This window comes from Amblyomma americanum, chromosome 8, assembly GCF_052857255.1.
Source record: "Amblyomma americanum isolate KBUSLIRL-KWMA chromosome 8, ASM5285725v1, whole genome shotgun sequence".
Lineage (NCBI taxonomy): Eukaryota > Metazoa > Arthropoda > Arachnida > Ixodida > Ixodidae > Amblyomma > Amblyomma americanum.
The window spans coordinates 42,699,549-42,712,720 of NC_135504.1; the positions used below are offsets into that span (position 1 = coordinate 42,699,549).

The 13,172-nt window shown below is 43.1% G+C and overlaps 1 long non-coding RNA gene across 1 annotated transcript; it reads left to right on the forward strand.

Moving 5' to 3' along the window:
• The first annotated feature begins 5,008 nt into the window (after window positions 1-5,008).
• LOC144100254 (uncharacterized) lies at window positions 5,009-8,128 on the forward strand. Its single transcript, XR_013307573.1, has 3 exons — window positions 5,009-5,168; window positions 6,028-6,116; window positions 8,065-8,128. It is a non-coding gene; the product is annotated as an uncharacterized LOC144100254 (long non-coding RNA).
• The last annotated feature ends 5,044 nt before the right edge of the window (window positions 8,129-13,172 follow it).

Sequence of the window (13,172 nt, forward strand, 5' to 3'; positions counted from 1 at the left end):
AAACCGTTCCATGATAAGGCACTGGCAATGTGGCCGGAGTACAGTTGCCTAATACCGTTGAAAACTTGGCCGCGTTTTCGAAAGACTAGTACCTTCGCTAACTGGCTTGCGATATATGTAAGCCAATAATGACGCCAGGAAATAAGGTTGCGACGGTCGCTTCCATGTTAAGGAAGGGTTAGAATTTATGGGCTATGGTTTGCACCATCTGCAAGTATAAACAAACCTTGTCTGCGAGAGCGCTTGCGGGAAGCATGACGAGCAAGTTCATCCTGCATTTTATTCGCAGCATGTTTGCGTGGTGCTTTAGCTGTGCGGCGGAATGTATAGTGTGTTCATAGGAATGATTGCCAGGTCACCACTAAAAATAAAGCGCAACACAGCAGCTAAAGGGTTACCCTTATATAAATGGTCTAAAGACAATCTATAGACTTGTTATGGAATCTAATGCCCTTCTATAGACATTTAATTTTGTCTACTCATAGTCATGGTGCAGGCCAGGGCTTATTATTTTTCAATGTTTTCAGGTTGCCCCAACCTAATATATGTCTACTTGTAGACAATAGACCGTCTATAGCCTAAGACTACTAAAAGTGTATGAGCGTAAATCTGTAATTGTCTATAGACTGTCTATCAGATTTGTATTGCCTATTGAGTGCTCTCTAGGGTTCGTCTATAGAGAGTCTATAGACTTTATAGAGAGAAGTTTATGGAAGTCTATAGACTGTGTTAAGAACTTTTTTAAGGGTAACTAAAAACCTCATGTCGACTCGCTCCTGGTCTCCTTCCCTTCTCTCTCTGGACGCCATACTACAAAATTAACGAACAAAGTGACTTTGCATGAAGAGCTTTCGATGCAAAAGTACATAGTGCTCGAGAAGAAACAGTTATTTTTGCGAGGTGACTCTCCTTGAAATGTGGCGAATGAGTCGGCTTTCATACGGCGCGGGAAAAAAAGTCAGAGCTGGCGAAACAGCACTTGACATGCAACCGCACTACCGGAAAATATTATCTATTCGACGATACAAAAATCAGGATAACCGATTCTCAGCTATTGATTTCCAAAGTTCGAACCCAGGTAAATTTATTTTCATTAAATTTCATCATAGGCAGGGATGACAAACACGTTCAGATAACTTTGATTGAAGGAGAACAGAAAAGCTGAAAATTGGCTATACAAAAGGAGCCCTTGAAATACTCAAAATGGGCAATAGATGCAAGTGGATTTTTGCGTCAGAGTTCGTCCGACACAGCAGAAAAGGATGGCATGGAAGCAGGACGATGAAGGTCTTAGAACTTCAGCTGTTAGTCAGTGCTTGTGTTGTTCACCTTTATAGCCCTGTCTGGCATTGATGCTCTTAGCAAAAAACAACGAAGAAAAAATTTCCTGCTCGGTGCCGGGTTTCGTTGATAAGCAAACGCTCTTGCTGCCATGTAAATCTAGACACATCGGTGCAGCAAGGTAACTGACCAAGGTCAAGGTAGTTGGACCATTGCTAGCGCCAGTTATTTCTTTCATTATTATTTCTTTTTTGGCTGAAACGCCTCTCTAGTGGTCCTGCTCTCGGCATACAGGCACAAATTCCACTTTGCCGTGCCTTTAAGGTAGTACTTCCGTGCAGAAAGTTCCTTTTAGCACTGACTCCAATATCCCTGCTGCACGTAAATAACTCTTCCCGAAGCAGTCCTTATGACAATGTCCATAAAAAGAATAACTATAGGTGACTCTCTGTTCCTAAGATCTGATCAGCACTCCCCAGGTAGTTTAGACGCAATTTTTCTTTTACTATCGCTTGTTCGAAGTAATCTTGAAATGTAGGTATGAGGGCTTTTTGGTCCTGGGGAGTACTGCTCTGAATGCCTCCTCAGCATTCTTGAAGCAGCAGAATCCCGTAAGGACCGACATTGAGCAGCATATGGAGATGGCATTTCTAGTGTCCTTAAGTTATTGAGGTTGTACTTAAGTTGAGACCTGAGAGCCCCCACCAACCCTGCGTATCCTAACTTTCAAAACGCAATAGTTGGGTTTTTACGACGAGCAACTTATTCAGCACTACTTGTTTCAACACGATATTGTGGCAGCCGGTGAAACTCGGGCGATGCATTCTATCCAAATGCAGTGGTCACTTCTCAAGATCACTGAAATAATCGAACCATTCTCAACGGCCTCTCATGTTGCTGCCTGAAGGACAAGCTTCAACTTTAGTTGGAGATGTCTCCCCTTTCGGTCACGCCATGCCGACTCAAAGATGAAGCAATAGAGCAGCCCAACCAAACTCAGGGCAGTCACGGTGACATCTACAACCCTCAGAAGGAGGCACATCCCAGACGCCATAGGTACCCTTCGAAAGTGAAGGAACGCTCATTTGCATGATATAGCACAAAAAGAAACCCTAGGAATAGCCCCAATCGTCCAACTGTAAACATTGCAGACGGGTTGCCTTGCGGCCACTGTGTTCTTTTCCAAAATATCCTCAGAAAGAGGAGGAGGAGGAAGAGGAGAGACGGTAATGAAACAAGAGAGGTCTGTCTGTCTGTTGGCCTGGCATGCTACTCCAGTAAACCAATTTGAGGATACAAAGAGAAACATGTGGTGATCCCACAAATCCCCATGTCTTAAACAAATGTATTATTGAAGCTTGACACCTAAATGCACCATAATCTTAAAGCAGCGCTAAGCAACAAGGACGAGGAAAGAAGGGAACACTCACACAGGCGCTGAACTCGCCCAATCTGCCGCTCTTCTACACCTAAATGCACGCGATGGACAAAATGTGTCCAGCGAGCAGCACATAAGAGTTACACACGGAAAGTGACGTCTGTACAACGTGCACTCAGAAGCCTAGAAAATCTCAAAAACATTTAATTTCAGCCGCTGCCAGCATGTCCTATCGAAATTCGTACGGTTATTTTGAAAACTGGGTACGCTCCTGTAAATTTATTTGGTGGAAGGGCGGAGCTGTTGCGGGTACAGCAGGAACTCTCATTCTGCGCCGCGGATGAAAAATCGTCCATCGCTGTTGAGTTAGTGTTTGCTGCTGACGTAGACAAGTGACACAAGTGAGCGTTTTGCAGGAAAGCTGAACTTTTCTTTGATTATGGGGATGATGAATTGCAATGGCGCAAGGGCATCTGTGGCCAAACATGGCACAGGGTTTTTCTTTTCCCAAGAATTTTACGCTAAAGAAGCCGACCGCCAAGAAGGACAAAGCTTGTGCCCATTGTATCTCCGGTTGGCTACCCAGCGGCACTGGCATAGAACCACGCACCTCCCGCATTCGATGCGGATGCAAAAACCACTAGTCCGCCGTTGCAGTCCTGAAATATGTCTTCGGCATGGCTTATAAGCACAGCGGCTCACGCAATTGATGATTGAAAGCGATATGTAAAGAAGTCTAAGATATGGGTTCGGGATATTTGTGCCTCGTTTTGCCTGAGTAAGCAACGAAATAGGGTATGTGCGTGTCCGCATTACGCACCTAGTCGTTCAGGCGACAGCCATTTGGTTTGCGTAAGCTGACTGCCTGCTATGCAGACCTGAAATTCCTACGTAATTTCACTAACCATTCATGCGGCACTGAAAGGACAAATGCCCATGCGAGTGCCGTGGTGGTGGTAAGTGCGAATATTTTATAAGTTTAACATTTTAACGAAGAAGGGTTGCGCATATATGGGGTTTCATTTTCCCAACGATTGCTGTTCCGATAAATGTGGCAAAGCTGCATTATGAGAAAGACTTTGGTTTGTGTATCCCTCTGCTGGAAATATGAAATTACTTTGCTCTGTTTCCCCCAGAATACGCCGAGAAAGCATTCGCGAAAACTAGCCGGGGAGGTAGGTATCGATACGCCGAAGTCATGCTGCAACCTTCACTGCACTGCACTTAAATGCACAAAACTTCTGTGCTTCAGAACGAGTGAACAGGAGAAAAACCGTGAAAATCTGTAGAAATAATGTCATTCCTTCTCACGCCCTGCCTGAAAATTTCGCTCAGAAGGAACAGCGCCGCGCTGAGAAAGAAGCGTGCTGATGGAACAAGTGAGGCTCGCCGGAAGTGAGCAAGAAGAGAGCCTTCACATTTCAAAAACTTTTATATCAGCCACTGATTCGAAGATACAGAGATGTGATTCTCGCCTCTCCCTGCAGCCAATGTTTCAAAAACTTTTATATCAGCCACTGATTCGAAGATACAGAGATGTGATTCTCGCCTCTCCCTGCAGCCAATGTAAGGCTACTGCTTACTTAAATCTACTCACCCGCTGGCTGGACTGTGGACTCGTCTTCCTCTGGAATCGCGGCCACCAGCAAGAGCGCAAAAGCCATCAAAGCGCCTGCAACGAGGGTGCGGCCTGCGAAAAGACAAGGTGCAGTTTTAGAATTACAGGCACTTCATCTGTGTTCCCAAGAAGTGCTCTCATTTTATTTCGATTTTATTTACCAAATCACCCAGTAAACCATGAATATGCAGAGGATATCCACAAATGGGCCTAACGTCCAATGTCCATGTATCGATATCCTCTGCATGTTGAGGGGACTATTGGATTCAGATATCAGTTATTGGATATTCAGAGGATATTCGAATATGCATGATGTTCTTTCAGCACATTGAAAATTTTGGAAAATTGCTAAAAACTTACCAGAACTAGATATTATTGTTTTGGAAGGCATGAACATGCTGAAATTATGCTACCTTTAGATTTTAATCATTCCTGCTTTCGCAGTCTTACATTTTCAGGAACAAATTATTTCAAGAAGTTGACTATTGCACGCCCTGATTTTATTTTATGCGTGTGAATGCATGTACGGTATGATTATTTAAAGAACTTGCTCAAGTTAGACCGACAGCCACAAACGCCGCGATTTCAAAACCAGAACAATAATTAGAACTCTCTTGACACTGGGCAGCCTAACGTCCATGGGCACCGTCATTAGCCGCGACGCTAGCTTCACCTCCAATCCAATCCAATCCAAGCGCCATTACTAGTTTTGTTGCGACGGCCGCAGCGTATTCGTGATTTCTTTCAGCGTTTCTTCGAAAGTTCTTATTTGTTGTTTCGCGAGTTCACATTTTCTTCGTTGTGGCGGCAAGCTTGTTGTGCATGTTGTACACAGTCCTGAGCCCTCACTGGTGGAAGTACTGGAGGATTACGCGGATAACAGCAATAATGGTGAGTGTTTATGACACTGTTCTGTCAAACAAAGTGTTAGTGTTCGTTTGTGGCATTGTGCAATTTTCATGCTGGCAATTTCATCATCTGGTTTATCAGTTCATGGAGTGCAGGCATGGATTTAAAATCTGTGGTGTTTAGTTGGGGCTCGATTTGTCCCCGAAGTAGTTTCGCGGGAATGGCTGCGCTCTGTGCCACTTCTCTGCCTTAAAAGCCTGCACGCATGATACTTCAGTGCTCAGTTGTAAGGCAAAGTTGTTGGCAGTTAGCTATGCCCTCTAACAATTGTTGGAATAGCCTGCACTTTGATGGCACACATTCCACTGCATATTCCGGCCGTCCGGCATGCTATGGCTTTTACTACAGGGGAAGGGGTGGGGAGGGGACAGTTTCCTTTCTCCGGCGGCTCAAGAAGACAGAGTTTTTGCAGTTCTTGTGTTGCTTTAAAATTTGCTAACAGCGCTAAATACACTCTTATCTGCCTTCGTTTAGTCAAGCCCTTGTGTCTAACTCTGCATTTTTTGTACCCGGAATTGTTTTTTTTCATCTTTGTGCTTTGATACTTTTGTGGGAACTTAGTCTACTCTCGCTTCTTGTAATATCCTTTTATTTCAGTAGCACATTTCAAGATAATTGGCTACTGAATACTTTTTGTTTCAGCTCGTGGCTTTGACTGCTTTTTCTGAAATTTTCTATTTTATTACAGTGCGTAGAATGAAAGTTGTGCTGTCAAAATTCTTGCTACTGATTGTGTGCCCCAGCAAGGGTTTATATCTTATGTATACAATGAGAGTTGCTGGTTGTAAACCTCGTATAATGCAGCAGGGCATGACTATTTCTCTTTGCTGTTCCATTTCAGATATTTTGGAGAACATGTTCAGAGAAACAATAGCCTCATGCATCTTGCCACTCAGTAGATGCATTTTGCGTCATGAAGACAAACAGCTGGTATGAAACTGTTTTTCATACTTCATTTTTAGGTAGTTATAGTCATGACTACGGAAAGCAAATAGCTTTCACCAAAAATTTTCTAGTTCTTCATTAATTACAGGCCAATTACCAACTACTGCCGCGTCTTTCTTCCTCACATAACATACAAAAAATTCAATCAATCACTTTTCTGTGGCCTCATTGAGTAGCTTCATTTAAACCTGTTTTCCCACTTGTCCCAACTTCGATTCCATAAATTCTTTCGTGAAAAACAATTTCTAATGTTCAACAATGATTAACATACATTTGGCGCTCGTGGTGTTCATCTCTCGTCTCTTGTGTCCTCGTCTTTTGCTGCGCTACAGTGTATTGGATACATTTGGAGCTTCTGGCTTTGGAAAGAGCTTTGTTCTTAGATGTCTTCAAGACATTTCTCACTGTTAAGCTCCAGGTTTCTGTAATAAAACTAAGGCACCGCTACCATGACTACTTGGTTCTCTACAGGATCACAGACTTCCTTTCAAGTACACAACATATGACTGCTAATGCAACCAGCTCATGGTTTTCCCACCCTTTCAGGCATGCGTCAATAATGTGTTTTAGCATGTTTATAGTTTCTGACCTGCATTAGCAGTTCATTCAGTGTTGTTTCTAGTTCTACTATTTTTGCTGCTAATTGTTCTGATGGTTCTAACATTGCATCACTTCGGACTAAATTCAATAACACTGTGTATTGGTTTCGCTAGAGTGTGGAGCTTTACTTTATAAATTTGAGCTTTTCTCATAACCAGTCACCCTGTCCCTATTATTCTCAAAATATACGCACCTTGACTTCTCCCTAGCATACAAGTACTCTAACATAGATATTACAACCTTTAACAAAAATTCATGGAAGTCTAATATTGACTACCTAACATGAAAACCTAGCTGCATGCTGCTGCATTTATTACACAATTTTTCCAATGAAACTGGAAAGGCCTACCTATATCTGGCTTAATCTACGATATCCTTGTTCTATGTGAGCCATGGCTGGTCTCCTTATAAATTCCCTCAAGGATGTGCACACCTGCTCAATGCATTTCATCCTGCCTGCTTACTGCAAACATCATAGACATGAAAAAACCAAATATCCTCCCTCACTCTTTGCCATAAGGTGTCTTTTGTCTTTTTCAATACACCACAACTGGCTCTGATCGAACTTTGTTATACCTTCTACTTCATACTTGCATGCACCAACCACACTCATGAAGTCAGCATACGTCACCCAATATGGCGATATACGCATGCTCATTCCTGCTGAAAGCCTGCTGTGATTGGCACCACTGTCCCACTGCAGTATTTTTGGATACGGATTAAGAACGAAGCGACAGATGTTCCTCCATCCAAAGGCGGGGATCGATTATCATGCCATAGTGGTTAATCCGCTTTCATCTACGACGTCACACTAGCTGGTGCAAATGGGGTAACACCCATGTCATGAGACTCTGTTGATGCTAGTGGATGGAAAGCCTGCTTTGAGAAGGCATTTGCCACTTCATTCTTGAGTTTTATTCGATTGCAGTCGCCAGCCAACAATATTCACTATTGCTGTGCACATTCTATCTTCATTGGAAAAGTATGGTTGCATATATGTACTTGAAATTCTTGGTTGTCATCCTTGTGTTTGTTTGCTGAGGCTTGGGTTTCTTTCTTCATGTTAAGCATTCAGGCTATTGCATGTGATCTTTTTACTCTAAAACCCCTGTCTGGATTTAGTCTTACCTCTGGTAAGGCTAAAGGTTATAGTGAATGCACGTTTGTGTACTTGGCTTCTACCGCATGCTTTTTCCTCATTACTTTTTAGAAAAGATACTAAGCCAGTTGGATGAAACTTTAGCTTTTGCCTTATCTTGTGCACCCGTTTTTTGTCCATATTTCCTGCTGTGTCATTACTACTGTTCAACACAATGCACTGTTATATTCACAGGCCTCCGAGGACCTGGAGTGAAAGAATGCACAGCAACAGACGCCGATCATTATGGCTACTGGGCAATAAAATATGGCTGAGGGCAAAACAAGTGATTGAATTCCTTGACGTTCTTCTGTACTCGGAGCCTGTGCTGTGCATATTCCTTGCCCGCGTACTGCCTCGAGGTGCAATATTCTGAAGAAACGAGAACTGCAGCTGTTTGATTACCCTTTGTTACTTTATGCGCTGTACAGCTTACAAGAATAGAATGAGTATGATGAAAGATCACAAAGTCACAAAGAGCACAAACTAATGACTTCACTACATATGAATGTTCTATCTTGCACTTACCGGAAATGACATTTCAAGTAACTTGCATACCAGAAAATGACACTTCTTTGTGACATGTTTATGTTATTGCATTGATCAGAGCCCAGTGTGTAATTTTCTCATGATGCACCTGTTATTTGAAATGTTATTCCCAGATAATGTACAAAATATTGAAGTTTCCTGTGTAATGAGCAACTGTTGGTTATTGCTTTGTATCTCTCTGTCATATCTTGCATCATATTTGTTTTGTTGTAAGCTGTACAGCACACGAAATAAATGGTACAGCATCTAGCCTCCAACCTGGTAATAGATTGGCAGAATATCTGGTTAACATCCTCTGAATGTCTAGGAATCGTCGCATGCGGGCATAATATGAGCATTATATGGACATCCACAATGATCAAAATGAACATTGTATGGACATTGCATGGATGTAATATGAGCATTTGTGAACATCGTATGGACATCTGATATCTTGTGGAGGATATTATATGAATATCCACTGGACATAACTTGGTTGGCTGGGCAGCGTGTTATTCTATAAGGAGTAAACTCATTGTGTCCTGGCAAACCGTTTTGTGCCCTCTTTTAATAATATTTGTGACTTGTATAGTTTACCAAGTTTCGAGTCTGGTGAGATTGTTCGCCGAAGACTTGCATTTACAGTGTCATTACATGTCTAAGCGACAGGTTGCAAAGTGGCCTGAAGCGGTCTGAACTGTGTCTTTAACATGGTGCAGTACATGGCACACGCAAATAAAATTGTGCAAATCTGCTATTCTCTAATTATCCAAATATATTCTGCAATAAACAAATGTCAACAATATTGCCATCGCAGTGCATAACGAGCGCTGAAGAAAATAATTTTCAAAAATTCGGAATCCCGGCACCATAATTACCTCAAGGCGTACCCCCAAGCGGATCAGTAAAATACCCACTATATTTCTCCGTGACATGAGATCTTTGATTAGTACCGTAGGAAATTACATCTCGAATAGAACACATGGGGCCCGATTCTCAAGAATCGCTCACCAGGCATCGAAGTGTGCTGAAGGCTGTGACGCTGTCCCCAGTGTGGCACGCTTCAATAGTTCTGCGATGCACGTATTTCACACGACCCAAATCACTCCCAGTGCAGACTTCCTCAAGAATTGTGGCAAGACTTGTCGCTATAAAAAATATAATTCTTCATTGTAAATTGTGTGGCTTAATGCTCTGAAGCGACGCATGTGCTATGAAAGACACTGCCATGGTAGGCTCCGGAGTAATTTAGGCGATCTCTACTCAGGAACATGCGCAGACATCACACAGTGGAAAAATTAGAACGCATGCGGCAAATGTACGCATGGCCGATATTTTAAGACTAATGCGCTGCGGCGAGATAAGGCGCCATTGTTTCGCCAAACCGTGCCATGACAAGGTGCTGGCAAGGTGGCCGGAGTACAGTTGCCTAATACCGTTGAAAACTTGGCCGCGTTTTCGAAAAAGTAGTGCCTTCGCTAGCTGGTTTGCGATATGTGTAAGCCAATAATGACGCCAGGAAATAAGGTTGCGACGGTCGCTTCCGTGTTAAGGAAGGGTTCGAATTTGTGGGCTATTGTTTGCACCATCTGCAAGTATAAACAAACCTTGTCTGCGAGAGTGCTTGCGGGAAGCATGACGAGCAAGTTCATCCTGCATTTTATTCGCAGCATGTTTGCGTGGTGCATTAGCTGTGCGGCGGAATGTATAGTGCGTTCATAGGAATGATTGTCAGGTCACCACTAAAAATAAAGCGCAACACAGCAGCTAAAGGGTTACCCTTATATAAATGGTCTAAAGACAGTCTATGGACTTGTTATAGAATCTAATGCCCTTCTATAGACATTTAATTTTGTCTACTCATAGTCAGTGGTGCAGGCCAGGGCTTATTATTTTTCAATGTTTTCAGGTTGCCCCAACCTAATATATGTCTACTCGTAGACAATAGACCGTCTATAGACTAAGACTACTAAAAGTGTATGAGCGTAAATCTGTAATTGTCTATAGACTGTCTATCGGATTTGTATTGCTTATTGACTGCTCTCTAGGCTTCGTCTATAGAGAGTCTATAGACTTTATAGAGAGAAGTTTATGGAAGTCTATAGACTGTCTAAAGAACTTTTTTAAGGGTAACTAGAAAGCTTATGTCGACTCGCTCCTGGTCTCCTTCCCTTCTCTCTCTGGACGCCATATTACAAAATTAACGAACAAAGTGACTTTGCATTAAGAGCTCTCGATGCAAAAGTACATAGTGCTCGAGAAGAAACAGTTATTTTTGCAAGGTGACTCTCTTTGAAAAGTGACGAATGAGTCGGCTTTCATACGGCGCGGAAAAAAAAGTCACAGAGCTGGCGAAACAGCACTTGACATGCAACCGCACTACCGGAAAATATTATCTATTCGACGATACAAAAATCAGGATAACCAATTCTCAGCTATTGATTTCCAAAGTTCGAACCCAGGTAAATTTATTTTCATTAAATTTCATCATAGGCAGGGATGACAAACACGATCAGATAACTTTGATTGAAGGAGAACAGAAAAGCTGAAAATTGGCTATACAAAAGGAGCCCTTGAAATACTCAAAATGGGCAATAGATGCAAGTGGATTTTTGCGTGAGAGTTGGTCCGACACAGCAGAAAAGGATGGCATGGAAGCAGGACGATGAAGGTCTTAGAACTTCAGCTTTTAGTCAGTGCCTGTGTTGTTCACCTTTATCGCCCTGTCTGGCATTGATGCTCTTAGCAAAAAACAACGAAGAAAAAATTTCCTGCTCGGAGCCGGGTTTCGTTGATAAGCAAACGCTCTTGCTGCCATGTAAATCTAGACACATCAGTGCAGCAAGGTAACTGACCAAGGTCAATGTAGTTGGACCATTGCTAGCGCCAGTTATTTCTTTCATTATTATTTCTTTTTTGGCTGAAACACCTCTCTACTGGTCCTGCTCTCGGCATACGGGCACAAATTTCACTTTGCCATGCCTTTCAGGTAGTACTTCCGTGCAGAAAGTTCCTTTTAGCACTGACTCCAATATCCCTGCTGCACGTAAATAACTCTTCCTGAAGCAGTCCGTATGACAATGTCCATAAGAAATAATAACTATACGTGACTCTCTGTTCCTAAGATCTGATCAGCACTCTTCAGGTAGATTAGACGCAATTTTTATTTTACTATCGCTTGTTCGAAGTCATCTTGAAATGTAGGGATGAGGGCTTTTTGGCCCTGGGGAGTACTGCGCTGAATGCCTCCTCAACATTCTTGAAGCAGCAGAATCCCGTAAGGACCGACATTTAGCGGCATATGGAGATGGCATTTCTAGTGTCCCTAAGTTATTGAGGTTGTACTTAAGTTGAGACCTGAGAGCCCCCACCAACCCTGCGTATCCTAATTTTCAAAACGCAATAGTTGGGTTTTTACGACGAGCAACTTATTCAGCGCTACTTGTTTCAACACGATATTGTGGCAGCCGGTGAAACTCTGGCGATGCATTCTATCCAAATGCAGTGGTCACTTCTCAAGATCACTGAAATAATCGAACCATTCTCAACTGCCTCTCATGTTGCTGCCTGAAGGAGAAGCTTCAACTTTAGTTGGAGATGCTCTCCCCTTTCACTCACGCCATGCTGACTCAAAGATGAAGCAATAGAGCAGCCCAACCAAGCTCAGGGCAGTCACGGCGACATCCACAGCCCTCAGAAGGAGGCACATCCCAGACGCCAGAGGTACCCTTCGAAAGTGAAGGAACGCTCATTTGCATGATGCAGCACAAAAAGAAACCCTAGGATAGCCCCAATCATCCAACTTTAAACATTGTAGACGGGTTGCCTTGCGGCCACTGTGTTTTTTTCCAACATATTCTCTGAAGGAGGAAGAGGAGGAGGAGGAAGAGGAGAGACGGTAATGAAACAAGAGAGGTCTCTCTGTTTGTTGGCCTGGCATGCTACTCCAGTAAAACAACTTGAGGATACAAACAGAAGCATATAGTGATCCTACAAATCCCCATGTCTTAAACAAATGTATGATTGAAGCTTGACACCTAAATGCAAAATAATATTAAAGCAGCGCTAAGCAACAAGGACGAAGAAAGAAGGGAACACACACACAGGCGCTGAACTCACCCAATCTGCCGTTCTTCTACACCTAAATGCACGCGACGCACAAAATGTGTCCAGCGAGCAGCACATAAGAGTTACACACGGAAAGTGACGTCTGTACAATGTGCACTCAGAAGCCTAGAAAATCTCAAGAACATTTAATTTCAGCCGCTGCCAGCACGTCCTATAGAAATTCGTACGGTTATTTTGAAAACTGGGTTCGCTCCTGTGAATTTATTTGGTGGAAGGGCGGAGCCGTTGCGGGTACAGCAGGAACTATCTCATTCTGCGCCGCGGATGAAAAATCGTCCATCGCTGTTGAGTTAAACGGTGTTTGCTGCTGACGTAGGCAAGTGACACAAGTGAGCGTTTTGCAGGAAAGCTGAACTTTTCCTTGATTATGGTGACGATGAATTGCAATGGCGCAAGGGCATCTGTGGCCAAAGAGCAACATGGCACAGGGTATTTCTTTTCCCAAGAATTTACGATAAAGAAGCCGACCACCAAGAAGGACAAAGCTTGTGTCCATTGTATCTCCGGTTGGCTACCCAGCGGCACTAGTATCGAACCACGCACCTCCCGCATTCGAGGCGGATGCACAAACCAGTAGTCCGCCGTTGCAGTCCTGAAATTTGTCTTCGGCATGGCTTATATGCACAGCGGCTCAAGCAAATGATGAT